General features: G+C 43.9%; 1 protein-coding gene across 1 annotated transcript in view; it reads right to left on the minus strand.

The window, feature by feature from the left end:
- Window positions 1–16,206, minus strand: part of PC (pyruvate carboxylase) — a 674,712-nt gene that overhangs the window by 321,281 nt on the left and 337,225 nt on the right. The window lies entirely within an intron of this gene.

Raw genomic sequence — 16,206 nt, forward strand, 5'->3', positions numbered from 1 at the left:
GTAGGAGGATTTGTGACATGTTATAGGATAGAAAGGACTCTTTCTTACCATACAGAGAGGGGCCCGCGTTCACCACAAACCCCGTCAGGGAAAAAGGGGGAACATACTACTCACCATACCGGAACCAGGCGGGCACCAACTCCTGACAGTACCCCTCTCCACCGGGGCGGGAGGGCTGTCGACCGATACGGACGCCGTGACTCATGGTCTTTGGCGTTTCAGCGAGACGTTTAACTCGCGGGTTCAGTCCTTTTAATGGGACTTTGTCGCGGCCGACTCAGCGTGGAGCTATGGCCTGCACGCGCTCGTAGGCTGAACTGGGGTGACCACCGGATCTCAACATCCAGCCCGTCGCCCAGTTCAGCTTTCTTGCTTGAAGATCTCACAGGAACACTGGAGAAAAAAAAAAAAAGCTGTCTAAAAATCCTTTTAGAAAAAAATTCTTGCCAGGACCTAAGATCCCAGCAAGGTATCTAGGTCCTTACTCCTAACTAGACAGAAAATAACTGATTTGCTGAGGCAGAGAGAGAGAGGATATACCCTCTGGGACTGCCCCTAGGGTGTGGCCAGAGCTTTTTAATTTCCTGTCTAGTCCTGCTCCTGCGGAGGTAACATAACCCGAAGGTGGTGTATCACCGAGGACTACGTCTGTCGATGAGCGCTAGAGAAAAAACATTTTATAATATATATATATATATATATATATATACATACACCGGTATATATATATATATATATATATATATATATATATATATATATATATATATGCACACACACATATCTATATATAATATATAATGCATGAATTATAATCTAATCAATAATATAATTTTATTATATATATTATATATTAAATAATAAAATAATATTATTGATTCGATTATAATTCACATGTTTGTGTTTCAAATTTATCAAATCTGGGATGTCTGGGATACTAGACTCTTGTTTTGGTCAGGTTTAAGTCAGTAATTACTAAGAATTGTAGGCCTATAATACATAACGCCAAATTTCCATGAAAAGAATTGTACCACTTTTGGTATGTAATTCCTGACATAATCATACCGCCAGGGAGGTTAAAGAGGTTGTAAACTCAGTTAAATTTTTTATTTTTTTTTAAAAGCTGAAAGAGAAACACATAATGAGCTAGTATGCATCGCATACTAGCTCATTATGAAATACTTACCTTCGAACGAGCCCCCGCCGTGCCGTCCGCTCACCTCTATGACGGCGACATGTCCAGTCGCCCGTCTTCCGGGATCGCGGCATCCGGCCATCTGCGCGCGGGAGCCGACGGTCACGGCACAGGGACTTTGAAGAAACGGCACCAGTGGCCATTCCTTCATAGCGCATGCACCAGTGATGTCACTGACTGCATGTAAGGTAAATATCTCCTAAACTGTACATGTTTAGGAGATATTTACAGTACCTATATAGGTAAGCCTTATCATAGGCTTACCTATAGGTAAAAGTGTCAGAGGAGGGTTTACTTACTCTTTAAATTAGGGCAGGAACTAAAGGAACATTACAACGGGGAAAAAGACAATATAAAAGGTTATTTAGAGGTTATTTTTAGGAAGGGGTGATTCATTTTCCAACTCAGTAATTCTGTTTTTGATTTTCTTTTTCTTCTGACATGCTGGAGTTCTATCTTTCACTTGGATGTTAGTTGCACTAAATACTGCTGGATTAAAAAAAAAACTGTGTCTGTCTTAATTTCAGGCTGCAAAGCAACAAAATGTGATTTTAAAGGGGGGGGGGGATTCTTTTCTATAGGCTTGTGTGTTTCTGGTTAAAAAAATTAATTGATTTGTCTTTGCTATCCTCAAGAGTAGATTACAATGGAAAGTTGAAATGAAAGCAGTAGCTCAATATAAAACGTTTCATCAATTAGGATTTTAAGACCCAAACTAATGTTATAACCTGAGGAGGCCTGCTGAGAGTTTTCTCATCAAATCACCCTCCTGAGAAGTGCTGAAATGAGACTACTAAGCTAAAGTATTCTCAAGAGTCCAATGTCTGCAAATTTCTACAGCAACTTAAAGCTGGAGGCCTCACTAACACTCACTTGCGGCAAATGCATTTTGATTAAACAAAGACAAATTAGATTCTTCAAATATATTACGGAAAACAGAACACAAACTCAAAGTTACCCAGAAAAAAAAAATTGGAATAATGTTTACAAAAATTTAAATATAAAGTCTTATGAAGACTCACTTGTAGAAAAAAAAAATAAATTAAGGGCTCTTTCACACGGTCCGCCTCCGTAGGCGGATCCGTGCTGCTCAGCGGGGATCGATTCGCCGATCCCCGCTGAGCCGGCGGATGACAGCTCCGTCTCCGCTTGCAGTGCTGCTCTCTATGGGGGATCGGATGAGAGCGGACCGTCTGTCCGCTCTCATCCGATCCGATCCCTGAACGGATGGAAAAATAGGGTTTCCATGCGTCCAGATTTCACGGACAGGATCGGATACGGATGGCAGCGGGTGTCAGCGGAGGTGTCTCCACTGACATCCGCTGCCCCATAGAGCTGCATGGAGGATCCGATCAGATCCGCCTAAAAAAACTGACAGGCGGATCTGATCGGATCCCCCTTGTGAAAGAGCCCTAATACACAATATATATATCTTTACATTTATCAACAATAAACCTCATTTGTCACATAGTTGTCCAGTTACTGTAAATAGTGCATTGAGGTTGGCTTGTAAGTAGGAAACATCCTGTAAGGACGTTATTTCACTACACAGCTTGGTGTCATCTGCAAACATTGAAATTGTACTTTTAAGCCCAGATCCAACCTATCCTATAAATATATTAAAAAGTAAGGGTCCTTTCACACAGGCTCTCTCGCCCGGCGGACTCTGTTTTGCTCAGCGGGGATCGATCCGCCGATCCCCATTAAGCAGGCGGATAGCTCCGTCTCCGCTTACTTTGCAGAGACAGAGCTGTCAGATCCCCGTTTTTCTCTATAGGAGAGCAGACTGCCTGTCCGTTTTCATCCAATCCGATCCTCCAGATGGATGGAAAATAGGGTTTCCATTCGTCTGGATTTCATGAACCATATCGGATAGCAGCGGGTGTCAGTGGACATGTCTCCGCTGACATCAGCTGCTCCATAGAGGTACATGGAGAATCCGATCAGGTCTGCCTGAAAAACTGACAGGCGGGCCTGATCAGAAAGCCCGTGTAAAAGGGGCCTAAGGGCCTCAACACAGAACCTTCAGTTATACCTCTAATAACCTTAGACTATTCAGAGTATAAATCCTTAATCACTACTCTCAAAACACAGTCTTTTAGCTAGTTTATTACCCATTTACAAACTGAATTTTCTAAGCCTGTAGACTTTATTTACTATTTAGACACCTGTGGGAAACTATGTCACTTTGGAAAAATCCAAGCATACTATATCTACAGTCACTCCTTTGTCAAAGTTTTTGCTTATCTCCTCACAAAAAGAAATCAGATTTGTTTGACAACTTTGGTCTTTCGTGAATCCATGCTGACTATTGCTTAAAAAATGGATTTTTGTAAAATCTTACCGTAAAATCCTTTTCTCTTAAGCTCATTGACAGACGCAGTCCTCTTGATTAATATCAAATTGGGTTATACTGCCCTCTACAGGAGTAGGACACTAGGCAGAAGGAAAACGTTCTGGCCACACCTTAGGGGCAGTCCCAGAGGGTATATCCTCTCTCTCCCTGCTACAGGATGTCAGTTATGTCACAAAGCAGTGCCAGAGAATTTAACCCAACCCAAAAGTAGAGGAGCGGGTACTGCGTCTGTCAATGAGCTTAAGAGAAAAGGATTTTACGGTAAGATTTTACAAAAATCCATTTTTCTCTGTCGCTCATTGACAGACGCAGTCCTCTTGATTAATATCAAATTGGGACGTCCCAAAGCAGTGCCACAAATGAGGGGTGGGATAACAGAAATCAAAATCCAATCTAGAAGGCCCAACCGGTGCCAACTAGAAGTTTTAAAGGCTCATCAGACAAAAGGATGAGACTCAACTGAAAATCCAACAGAAAAAAAAAAACCCTCGAGGTAGACCAACGGTCTCCTCAAATTGCGGCCTGCAAAACCTTGCGGCCAAAAGAGGCATCCGACGATGCTATCACATAAACTTTATAAAATTTTGTAAAGGTATGAACCGACGACCAGGTAGCCGCCTTGCAAACCTGGACCACTGACGCCTGATGGCGGAAGGCCCAGGAAGCACTAAGCGCCCGAGTGGAGTGCGCCTTAACAGGGAACGGAGGATTCCGACCCTTAATAGAATAAGCCTGTACCACCGTCTGTCTGATCCATCTGAAGATAGTCGCGGCAGATGCAGGCAACCCCTTTTTGGGGCCATCCGTGATCACAAAAAGTGAATCCGTTTTACGAAACGAGTCCGTAGTTTTCAGGTATACCCTGATTGCCCGAACCACATCCAAGGAATGTAACGCACACTCCCGAGGATGACTGGGCTTAGGACACAGGGAAGGCAATACAATGTCCTCATTCAGATGAAACTCTGAAACCACTTTAGGAAGAAAGGATGGATTCGGACGAAGAACCACCTTATCCCTATGAACCACCAGATATGGGGAACGACAAGATAATGCAGCCAGTTCTGACACCCTGCGCGCAGAAGTAATGGCCACCAAGAAGGCCACCTTCTGGGGTAACGTAAGCAAGGGAATCTCCCTGATATTTTCAAAGGGAGGTTTCTGAAGAACCGACAACACCAAATTAAGATCCCAGGGTGGTAAGGGCGCGCGCACTGGCGGAGCCAAGTGTCACACCCCCTGGATGAAATTCCGCACCAAGGAATGGGTAGCCAAAGGTTTCTGAAAGAAAATTGCTAACGCTGAAACCTGACCCTTGACAGTACTCAAGGCCAGCTTCTGCTCAACCCCCTGTTGCAGAAAAGCCAAGATTCGGGTCACCGAATAGGCATGTGGAGGAAATCCAAGGGATTCACACCACGCAATATAAGACCTCCTTGTGCGATGATAGACCTTTCTGGAAGTCGCTTTCCTTGCTTTAATTAAAGTAGGAATAACTGAAGTTGACAATCCTTTGTCCTTCAGCACCTTTACAATCGTTAAAGTCAGCGATTGTAAAGCAGGATGGAAGATCGGTCCCTGAGACTGCAGATCCTCCCTGAGAGGAAGTCTCCAAGGAGCGTCCGCGACCAGCCTGCCCAAGTCGGCGTACCCGGGTCGACGAGGCCAGTCCGGAGCTACCAGGATAACTGGAATTCCCTCCACCTCTATCCTGCGAAGAAGTTTCGGCAGCAACTTGAGAGGAGGGAAGACATACAGTAGCTGATACTGTCCCCACGGGGCGACCAGCGTGTCTGCTGCGTCCGCTCGAGGATCTCGGGAGCGGGCTACAAACCTCCGCACCTTCCTGTTGAGCCGAACTGCCAACAAATCCACCCCCGGGGTGCCCCAATGAAGGCACAGCTGGTGAAATACCTCTGGATGAAGAGGCTATACCCCTTGATCCAGAATCTGACGGCTGAGATAATCTGCCTGCCGATTTTCCACCCCCGGAGTGAATATCGCGGAGAGAGCCGGAACAACCCGTTCTGCCCAATGAAGAATGCTGGCCACTTCTATGGCCGCCAGGGCACTCTTGGTGCCCCCTTGGTGATTCACATAAGCCACGGCCGTGGCCTTGTCCGACTGGATCCCAACCGGGCTGCCCTGAAGCTGCTCGATCCAGTAAATCAGACAAAGTCTGATCGCTCTCAGTTCCAATACATTTATCGGTAACCTGGATTCTATCGGAAGAAATTACTTCCCCTGGCTGAGCATCGGAGACCGAAGCCACCGGACCAGAGACTCCCTGGTCCGCTCGCTCAACCGGATCCGATTGTCCGGAGAATCGGGATTCTGATTCCATTTGAAAAAAATCTCCTTTTGGAGAATTCGGGTATGAGACTGGGCATACGGTACTGCCTCTAAGAAGGCAACCATCAGTCCCAGGATCCCTATCCGAAGGGAAGACCAGTTGACGGACAGCAACATCCGAATCGTTCACTGAATCTTCCGGAGCTTCTCCGTAAGGAGACACACCCTTGCCAAGGATGTCCCAAAAGTTAGGCCCAGATCTGTTCAGATGGACTCCATCTTGAATTCTTGTACCCGGACAAAATGATTGAGTGCTCTTAAGTCCAGAATTGGACGCACCTTGCCCTCCTCTCTGGGTATTGTGAATAGGTTCGAATAGAACCCCAAATAGAAAACGTTCTGCTCAGGGAACGGGAACTACCGATCCCTGTTGCATCAAGTCCATTGCTGCCCCCCGCAAAGCTCTTAAGCGATCTGGGGATAGTCGAATGTTGGAAGGGAAGAATCACACCGGTAGAAGTGATCGAAACTCGATCTTGTATCCTGACTGTATGACCTCGCGAACCCCTTTGTCCGGGATTCTGGAAAGCCATGGATCCGGAAACCGGTGAAGACGTCCCCCCACCCCAGAGATGGGTGGGGGCGCACCTTCAGGCTGTATTGGTCTTATCTTCAGGTTTGGCTGAGCCGGACTTTTGTTTACCCGACCAGCGCCCTTTGAAACCCCCTGAAGGGGCTTTGGAGGGCTTCGCCTTATCGCTCGCCCCAGCGGAACGAACAAACTTTTTATGAGCGGAACAGGAAGGTCCTCGTCTGTTACGAGGTCCTTTACCCTTAGCAGTCTGTGGCAAAAAAGTGGTCTTGCCCCCAGTGAGATCCTTTATAATCTCATCCAAGGTGGCCCCAAACAGGCGATCCCCCTGAAAAGGAAGATTAGCCAAAGCTTTTTTGGAACCCTGATCCGCCGACCAGCACTTTAACCACAACACACGTCTGAGGACCACTGCTGAAACAGATGCACGCCCTAGCAAGGGAGTGGCGTCCAGGGCGGCGTCACAGATGAACTGTAGCCCTTGTATAATCTGCTCTAGCAAATCTGATACTGCCGGGGGATACTTCTCCCCTTTATGTCACGGCGTAACAATTTGGTCCATTCTGTCAATGTTTGTGAAACTAAACCAATGGCAACCACAGGTCTAACTGTTGACCCTATCAGGGAAAAAATGGAGCGGGATTCCGCTTCCACTTTTCGATCCACCGGATCCCTAAAGGACAGAGCGTCCTCCAACGGGATAACAGTGGCTTTATTTAGTCTGGAAATCGGTGAGTCCACCACTGGTGGTACCGTCCATTTTTTAAGGAGGGATTCCTCAAACGGATAGCGCCTAGCAATGCGTTTGGAAATAGCAGGGGTTCGTTTCGGACGATCCCATTCTTCTTTAATTAGATTACCAAAACATTTGGGCAAGGGAAAAACCTTCGCCATTTTGTTAGGCTTGCTGGTCCCAAAGGGAATTTCAGTGTCAGCTACCTCTGCCGGTATAACCTCAAGACTTAAGGTTTCCCGGACAGACATGACAAGTGCGTCCACCAACGCTTCTTCTTGCGCTATGGCGGAGGCAGAAACGTCCTCCTCACTGTCTGAGGAGACCGTACCCGAGACAGCAGCCCCAGCAGAGGGACCTGCAGCTGCAGTGACAAGCACAGAATCCGTATCTGAAGTGTCAGATGAAATAGGGGTAGGCGGGGTCGCTTTCTTGCCCCCTGTCCCTGACAGGCTACCTCCACCCGGGATACCAAAGACTCCAAAACTGCTGATAATGCATCAATCACAAGTGGGGCACTGGAGGGTCCTGCGGCCACCTCGATGGGATCAGGTGGGGATACATGTGTGGCAGGGTCCATGATTAATCCCAGACACTTTCCAGCAAACAAAAAATATTTGCAAAGAAAAAAACTTTTTTTTTTTTTCTTGTAATCCCCCAGCGCAACAGCGCCCCTCAGTGTTACCTGCTTTGGACCCCACAGAGAGAGAGAGACCCCAAGGCTCACCACCTGATGCACAGAAGTTTCTATCAACCTGCTCTCAGCGCTGTCTCTTACAGACAGGAAGTCTTTTGGATCCTTTTCCCGGGTAAAGGAGGCGGCTCCGCCCCTTTACATGCCTTCCGGCGCCTCCCATGCTACTCCTTGAGGTAGCTGGTCACTTCCAAAATGGCTGTCCCCATGCTGGAGACACGAGGCTACGCCAAAATGGCGGCCCCTGTGGAAAGATGGCAGCGGCCTGCTGCGGCCTGCGGAAGGTAGTTTATCGGCCTGTGTGGCCTGCAGGACGTGTGCGGCCTGCGGATGGAGGTAGTCCAGGCACAGGCATCGGCCTGTATTGCAACCTTATGTATAAGGTAGGATGCTATCACCTTCTTACATGGCCATCTTAACAGTAATGCCAGCCACTGACTTCAGTCATGGTCCCTTTACAGTGCCCCTCATACAGTGACTTCCGATAGTCAGCTCCCAAACCAAGCCTTCTGGTTCTTATTCACTAAATCACCCTCAAGAGGGGGATCTGTGACACCTATAATAGGATAGAGGGGGGATCCAGGATCATGAGGGTCCGATCCTCCCAGGGAGGGGCCCGCGTCCACCCACAAACCCGTCAGAGGGAGAGGGGGAACATTTTACTCACCATACCGGAACAGGCGGACGCCAACTTCCGACAGAACCCCTCTCCACCGAGGTGGGGGGGGCTGTCGACCAATACGGACGCCGTGACTCAGTTTCCAACTGGTCGTCGGCGTCCCGGCGAGACGTTTAACTCGCAGGGTCAGTCCCCGTCCAGTGGGGCTATGTCGCGGCCGACCCAGCGCAGCGCTAGGGCCTGCACGTGCTCGTAGGCTGACTGGGGTGACCACTGGATCTTAACATCCAGCCCGTCGCCCAGTTTCAGCATACTTCCTTGAAGATCTCACAGGAACAACTGGAGAAAAAAAGCTGCCTAAAAAAATTTTTCTAAAAAAATCTTGCCAGGACCAAAGATCCCAGCAAGGAACTTAGGTCCTTACTCCTGACTAGACAGAAAAAAACTGACATCCTGTAGCAGGGAGAGAGAGGATATACCCTCTGGGACTGCCCCTAAGGTGTGGCCAGAACGCTTTCCTTCTGCCTAGTGTCCTACTCCTGTAGAGGGCAGTATAACCCAATTTGATATTAATCAAGAGGACTGCGTCTGTCAATGACCGACAGAGAAATATTATTTTCTAGCAACAACTCTGTGTGGTCTATTAAATTCTAAAGTATCTTCCTGACAATAGAAGTTAAACTAACTGGTCTGTAGTTACTTGGTAAAGACTGATCCTTTTTTTTAAATATAGGCACCACAATGGCCTTACACCAATCCAGTGGTACAATGCCAGTCATTAAAAAGTCTCTAAAAATTTGAAACACTGGCTTAGATAGAACAAGAACTTAACTCTTTGAGGACTCTTGGGTGTAAGCCACCTGGTTCAGGTGCTTTATTACCTTTGTTTTGTCTAAATGTTTTTGAACCTCTTGGATTTTGAGCCATTGTGGAACATTTGGGTCTATACCAATACTATTCCCATTAAGTATTTGAGCTGCCCAATTTTCCTTTGTGTACACAGAGCTGAAAAAGGTAATTTAAAAATGTTTCCTTCCCTATGTCCCCAATAACCAACTCAAAATGATCTAGTAAAGGTCTTACATGCTCAGACATTACCTTTTTTACTATTAATATATTTGAAGAATTTTTGTTGAATTTGTCTCTTTTGAAAACTGTCATTCGTTTTCAATTGTTGCAGCCTTGATAACCTTTTTACATATTATGGTATATTCTTTAAAAACTAAAAAAGTAAGATCCCGTGATAACCTCCATAGGATCAACAGCACTCATTATACCTGCCGTCAGTGAAAGCTGCCTAATCATCTCATAAGATAGACTGTAAGATATAACACCATGAATATAACAAGTAGTTAACAGGATTACAAATGAACACAACCCAAGAACACATAGGTGTGTGAGTAGCCCAACATTAATTAGGAAAAGACTGATCTAGGCAAGCATAAAATGCTACCAGGTGATCTAGAGGCGAAGCTCCATCCAACAAAAAGACACAGCACATTATTTCTAACCAATTATTCAAACTTACTATGCTTTTATATAATATCCAATTGCCTCTTAGAGGGTCAGGAAGGAATTCTTTCCCCTGCTTTAGCAAATCGGATCATGCTTTGCTGGGGTTTTTCGCCTTCCTCTGGATCAACTGTGGGTAAAGGATTATGTATATGGGATTGTTCGGTTGCATTTTATTTTTTTATTGGTTGAGCTAGATGGACTTGTGTCTTTTTTTTAACCTATCTATGTATACTATATATAAAAGTATGAAAGATTATTGCGCTGTCAATATATGTAGGAGTGAAAAAATAAAAAAGATGAGGTAAGATCTATAATATTTAATAAGTACCGAGTTGCTGCTAACACTTACACACTTATTCTCAGCCATAGGGTGTGAAAATGCTACAAAATGAGCGTTGCGCCACCCTTAAATAGCGGATTAAATATGGAACCTTATAAATATAGAAAGTTGAAAGAACGGTGAAAGTGAAAACTTAGTTCATAAACATATTAGCATAATTCATCATCATATTAACATAAAGTGCAGTCATAAATAATCTTTAAAGTGCATTGTGCAATTTTGCAAAGTAAAGTTAGAAATATGATGTGCAAATCGAAATAATTAAAATCAAACATATATATATTCCTTGAAAAAGATGGTGTGTCACACTTCATGTAGAAAAAGTGCACATGTGCAAAAAAGTGTGTAATCTTCAATAAAACATATGGCAATATTCCATCGAAAAAGACGTGAAAAATAGTTCTTATGGTTCTATTGGTTTTCCCCAACTAGATGTCCTCAGCACGTATGCTTCCAAAACAGTGTGTCAGCCCTATCCCTGGGCTGATAATCTCAAGGGCCATAAGGATCACTTATCTCCATATATTCTTAGAGGGGATGAAAGGAAACTAAGCCATTTAATGAAACAAAGCAGCAAAACACTTACAATCAAAGATAGATACGTCCGGCGGTGACTCAAAGGTTTATTGCCAGTGATGGTACTGGAGTCACTTCCGGTATCCTCTGTCCACACCCTACACGTTCAGTCACATGACGTCTTCAGTGAATGAAGCTATTTATAATCAGCTATTTAAGCTATTTAAAAAGCAACATATGCATTTTTAAAAGGAAAATGTCTATGCTGTCTAAAACAAATGAGAAGGGGGGCTTCTAACATGCTTCTAGATATTATAATTAGTATTATAATATAGGAGTATTTTTTAAAGTCGTTTCATATTCATATGTAAATAGTTCATAACATACTAAAGCCTTCTTAAAATAGAAGGTATTCACATGTCATGTCTTGTATAACATCACATATTCCAAAAATAAGAAATTTATTTAGTCTTTCATTACAGTGGGTGGAGAAATGCAAACAATTTCTTTATGCCCCAACAGCAAAATGCACATCCAACCGCAAGTGTTTGGTGTAAATCCCCAAATGGCCAGGTAGGCATGGAGTGTGAGCAGAAGGATGACCTGGGAAGGAAATAAATGTTAGCATGGGGTGAAGTGACCCGCAAAAAATGAGGAATAAGTATGGCTCTTCTGACCACTGATCAGCACAACCATCAGAGACATATGATACCCACCATTCTCAAGCTCCATGTAGACCTATAATCAACACAGTGCCCAGCAGACCGATACAGGAAAGTCTTTTGTTCCAGACTTTCCTTGACTCCCTCTTTCCAATAAGGGAATTACAGAACACTTTCCTGTATCTGCCTGCACCATTACTACAAGCCACGGGTGCTAGTGAGAGGAACCACAGCATGCAACAGGGGAGGTGGGTATTTGAATAGCTGCAGCAGCAGTGGATCAGCAAAGTGTCAGAGTTTAAAGACACAGGCTGCTAAAAAAATCTACATCATCTTTTTTTACAATGTGGGCTTTGTTTACTAAGGCCCCATGATGATAAAGTCACTTAAGACAGGTGAATATCAAACATTCTAATAATAAAAAATACGTTTATAGTTTTCATTTGCCCTATTGAATTCAGTAAGCATGACGAAGACACCAGATTTTTTTAGGTAGTTGCAAACTTTACTCAAGAATTAGAAAGCACCTGAGCATGTGCCCTGCAGTCAAACGTATCAATTGCCCTTTAAAACATCAGTGTACTTATAACAAAAAAAAAAGTATTAACTATAGAAATACCTGACAGAGATATTCTTTCAGCAAGATGTCAGATAAAATAAAACAAAAGAAATAGAATAAGATAATCAGCTATTTCATTGGGGCAGTTCAGGGGTGGCCAGAATTCTCCAAGCAGGAATTTCGCTATGTAATTTTACGAAGCATGGTAAGAAAAAAAAAAAGTAACTTTGCTTTATTTGAAGTTAATCGCACTCTCCAAGGACTGGTTCACATAGAGGGCAGCAATTAGCATGAGAGATATACTGTGGGCTCCCAATGAGTCAAACTCGTAACACAAAGCATAGGAGATTAACGTTCATGAAGGAGGTGAATTTAACAGTAAGTATCTAAACTCCGTTGGGAAAGAATCCACTTTGTACAGTCATCTGAAGGCTTTTTACGTATTTTAAATAAATAGGTATAAAGTATGATTACACGCCGATATGCTCTTTCATACCAAAGAAATCCTTTACTATTTACTTTTACAGCTTGATGATAGTATTGCATCTGCTGCAGTGGGCATATTATATTATTTTATCTTATCCTATGTCCACTCTTAGGCAGGACTTTAATTCTATAAAAAGTTTAAAATGGTTGACAGATTCTTTGAAAAATTTAAAGGTAACGAGTGGACAGAGGAAAATGTACTACACTGAAAGCAGGGTGAGTTAGCTGATGGAAAAAAGCTGTCAGACACTTTTTACATCTCTATACTCCCCATCATCAACACTTTTGACTCTCCACTTCCACGATGTGCAGGTGTATACCTCCTGTCCCTATCCCACAGTATAACATCTAGTTCCTAAACTATCTATCAACAGTCACATGGGCACTAGGGGAGTGAAAACCATCAAAAAGTAATTTGAATTTTTTTTTTTTTTTAGTGTATTCAGGTGGTTTTAATCCCACATATTTCAGTGAGAATGCCTGTAAGCCTGTGTTTTTGCATCTGAAGAATTCCGTTCCTATGTGCTCTGTCTGCCCATCAGAGGAGCAGCAGGTAAATTCTATATTGCACCCTGCTTGACAGGGAGCAGGATCTGTGAGTTAGGTCTGCTCAGTGTGTGATTCATATGGCCTAAATTATCCCCACTGTGCCCAATTGGGAGGCACACTGGACAGTGGAGGAAAACTGACACACAGGCTTTGTTACAGCCCCAGGGATTGGCACAGACAGTTGCCTCGGTGCATTGTGGGGTGCAGTATATAAAGCCAGGGGTACGTGTGGTAGAGGTCTTTGGTGGGAAGCAGAGTCCCAGAAGGAGGGTGACTGTTGCCTCCTTTTATGAAGTGGATGGTGATGGCCACAGGCAGTCGGCCTGGTAAGCCACCAGTGTGGAGTTGAACCCAGAGGTCCAGAAGAGCTGACTGGAGGATTTGGGGCACTGTGAGAATCTGGAAAGCAGTATCTTGCGTACAGAGGATCTTGCCCAGGGGTCTCCCCAGGAAGGGGACCACTCCGGAGTAGTGTAGTCAGTGGATGGGTGTCTGCTGGAGGAAAAGGGGGTACTAGGTGAGTGCCCTGAAGAGAAATAGATTAAGGAACATTTACCTCAGATTTATCCAGTGGCAGGATGAAGTAGCGGCCTTGCCAAATCCTCAAGTTAGAAGTCCTCAGAATTGTGAATAGTTCAAGCGTTGGAGTATCCCACTAATCCCTTCTCCCATACCAATATAAAATAAAAACAACAAAAACATCAACCCCTAGACTGATCATTGACTGAGCTAAGAACATAAAGTGTTAAGATTTCTGCTTGCAGTTGCTACAGGTAACCCAGGGGAATCCAAAGGTGTGTAAAACTAGCAGCCCCCAAGGGGGCAGTGCTTCATATGGAATTACCTTCCATATTGCCCAGCCCAGGAAACATTATAAGAACAAAGACAATGCCACTCCAGGTGAAGAATTCACTACAGTATAATTCCCATAGTAGGTGCACACCATGGCTCGCCGCCGTGAGACAATCATATGAAGAGAAATTGGCGGCACAATCAGTGTTTGATAGAGGTACACAAGGAATTGATCCAGCTGTTTCACACAATCTTTCATGACTAGTATAAGATTATCAATAAATCTAACATTTTAATAGATAGTTGAAAGGGGTTCTCACTACCATAGATGAGGGACCGCTCCCAATAACCCTTATATATGGGTTGGCTAGAGAGGGCAAAAATTAGATTTTGAAAATTTTAACTTAATGTTGAATAGGATGTTAGTCATATTTACGATTAATATTAGGGGATGCTCCCTCCCCTCTATCTATTCATTTATTTATTTTTTTTGTGCATACAATGAGATTTTGTATCTATCTTCACACCGAATCTTTCTTTGTCTACATTTAAAATTGATATGTATGTGACTAAATGATCTGTGTGTCAGTCTATTCGATTTGATTTTCATACACTTTAATTCATTGATTGTTTTTACGGTCTACAATGTTTTCAACATTAGTGTTGAACAGAATGTTGAAGCTTTCAACATTAATTATACTGTTTTGCCTTGTAGTTTCATTTTGTATTTTATTTATTTCCAATCCTTTATTGTGAGTCTGGAGGAGACATTGGAAGTGTGCTCTTGGTGACTACATAAGAACATTCCCAATGTTTTGCTTGGTATGATTAAGCACTAGCTCATGTGTGAAACGCGTTAACAGCTCCAGAAACTCTGTCTTTCTGTGGTCTTCCTTTGATACATGAAATAAAGGATTTAGCATCTTCAAATCGAGGTGTGCCGCCAGGAAACACATTCCTGAAGCCTGATACACATGCACAAACGCCTAAAAAACACCTGAAAAAAATGCTTCAAAATCACTAGGAACTTCACTCTGCTCAGATGTGGGGGCAGGCAGCACTTACAGTTAAGCAGAACGATTTTCAGTTGCTTTTCATTGCATGCACGGGCACTTTAGAAGCCTATTTTAAGCTTTTTTTTCTTTTTGCCTGTGTATTCAAGCTTCTGTGGTTACTGTTTTAGCCAATAAAAAGCACTAGGTGGGGAGACCAGTTCTTACAAAGCTAAAACAAAAAGTCTGAAGAAACGCTCAAAAATGCTTTATTTGAGCATATACAGGTGTTCCCAATTAGGTTTATGGGACAAAACAAAAAACAACCAAATCTGCTTCAAAAGTAGCTCATGTAGCTTTTAGAGTATCAGGATTTGAGCTGCAGGCCGCTGAGCACTTGCATGTGAACAACCCACGCATCCATATATGATGTATTGACTGAAGGCAAAACTTCTGTCTGCAGAGTCCCCCTGCAAAGTCCCACAATATAATATTCCCACCCAATGCAGCTTCTGGTGATGGTGTAGGAATGATGTTGCAATGCTCCATATTTTAGAGAAGAGCTAAAAGTTGTGGCTGCTTGCACTTCATTGGGATGAAGGGGGGGGGGCAGCATTGACACTGTTGCTTCACAAACTTGTTGCTTGTCAATCGGCACCTGGCTACACCTAGCACTGTCTGGATTTTCAGCACTGCATCTGTTGCTGAAACCCTCCTGCTGTGAGCTGCATTGTCTGGGAGAGGGGGTAAGTGTTACACAAATGAAGGATTTCACTCAGCATTGGAAGATAAATTTACTTTATTCTATGAGGCATCTGGCTTTACGTAACCTCAGGACCTGGTACTTGTTTAGAAAGTCATACAGGAGCCTTTATTTGTAGCCTAACCACTTGAGGACTGCCCCACACAGGTACACTGTGGCAGGGCGGCCCTCTTGCACAAAATCACATACCTGCAGGGACACAGTACAGCGGGACACAGGGGAAGCTAATTGTTAGGTCTGCCAGAACCAGCTGATCATTCACAGGAGAGTCAAAACGGTTGAACTGTCTATGAAAACAAGGCAGACCGAGGTTCTCTCAGAGAGGAAGATGGAGATCTTGTGTTTCTGCTGAGCAGAAACATGGATCTGTCTTCCTCGAGTTAAATCACCCCCACAAAGTTAGAAAGCCTAGGAGCACACCTAAATCTTTGACTGCAACTGATGTTAACCCCTTCCCTGCCAGTGTCATTAGTACAGCGAGAGTGCATTTTTTTCAGTGCTGATCACTGTTTCAGTGTGACTGGTCCCCAAAAAAGTGTCAAAAGTGTAAG

The sequence above is a fragment of the Pelophylax lessonae genome (genome assembly GCF_965119305.1).
Source record: "Pelophylax lessonae genome assembly, chromosome: 10".
Lineage (NCBI taxonomy): Eukaryota > Metazoa > Chordata > Amphibia > Anura > Ranidae > Pelophylax > Pelophylax lessonae.